Consider the following 1,639-nt stretch of genomic DNA (forward strand, 5'->3'; position numbering starts at 1 on the left):
TATATATATATATATATATATATATATACAGTTGTACCCCACTTAACGCGGTCAATAGAACCCAGAGGGTCCCGTGTTAAGTGAAATCCGCGTTAAGTGAACAACAGAACATATGGGATTAATTCCAATAGAAACCGGCCCGACCCCCAAACTCCACTTTTTGAAGGCACATACCTATGTTGTAGTAAAAATAACATCTTAATTTTATGATGGTACATGCACACAATTAATACTTAAGAGAAATAGAGAAATACAGTCGCCAAGTTAATGTCCATTCAAATAATGGACTCAACTCCCTCCCCCTCTCACACTACACTGCCGGCTCTTCCCTCTCGAGAAATTTTTGGGGGAAAACCACTAAATTTTAATAAATAATACCTCAAACTAAAGTTAGGATAATACAATTGACATTGCTGGATTCCTTGTAAGACCAGGAATATTTTGAATATAAATGTCATATATTTTGCACAAAAGATAACATAGTTACCTAGAGAAAAATTTTTATCTAAAATTTGTATGTTTAATGCAAAATATATGATGTTTATATTCAAAATGATCACCAAATTATAAGAATTCCAGCAATGTAAATTATATTCTGACCGGGTAATTTGTATGAATTTTATGAGCTAAAACAAATATCTTCAGTTAATAAAAAAAATAATAATCTTCAGGACACTATCTGTCAATCAAAGTACCCCACCTTGCCTCCCCCCTCTTCCAACTGCGCGGTCAGTCCCAACCCTCCCCCCCACCCCCCACCAATCCTCCCTTCAAGAGTTTTTAACATTTAGTATTAAATAATACCTCAGATTAAAGTTAGGATAATATAATTGACATTGCTGGATTCCTTGTAAGACCAGGAATATTTTGAATATAAATGTCATATATTTTGCACAAAAGATAACATAGTTACTCTGAGAAAAATTTTTATCTAAAATTTGTATGTCTAATGCAAAATATATGATGTTTATATTCAAAATGATCATCAAATTATAAGAATTCCAGCAATGTAAATTATATTCAGACCGGGTAATTTGTATGAATTTTATGAGCTAAAACAAATATCTTCAGTTAATAAAAAAAAAAAATATTCTTCACTGGGTAACAGATGGTCGGTCGGTCCCTCCCTCCCCCCCACCCCCCACCAACCGTCCCAAGGAGATGTGTGGGAAAACCAGAATACTTAACTTTTTTGTAATAAATAATACCTCAAACTAAAGTTAGGATAATATAATTGACATTGCTGGATTCCTTGTAAGACCAGGAATATTTTGAATATAAATGTCATATATTTTGCACAAAAGATAACATAGTTACTCTGAGAAAATTTTTTATCTAAAATTTGTATGTCTAATGCAAAATATATGATGTTTATATTCAAAATGATCACCAAATTATAAGAATTCCAGCAATGTAAATTATATTCTGACCGGGCAATTTGTATGAATTTTATGAACTAAAACAGGCAGTCAGGCAGGGTGGCGGGTGGGGCAAATCTAAAAATAGCATCTCGAGCCGGACACTCACCGCGTATATGTGGAAAAATCCGTGTTAAGTGAAAGTTCAGCTCTGGCGAGGCACCGCGTATATGATAAAACGCGTTAAGTGAAACCGCGTTAGGCGGGGTAATACTGTATAT

The sequence above is a fragment of the Homarus americanus genome, unplaced genomic scaffold (assembly GCF_018991925.1).
Source record: "Homarus americanus isolate GMGI-L3 unplaced genomic scaffold, GMGI_Hamer_2.0 scaffold6317, whole genome shotgun sequence".
Taxonomy (NCBI): domain Eukaryota; kingdom Metazoa; phylum Arthropoda; class Malacostraca; order Decapoda; family Nephropidae; genus Homarus; species Homarus americanus.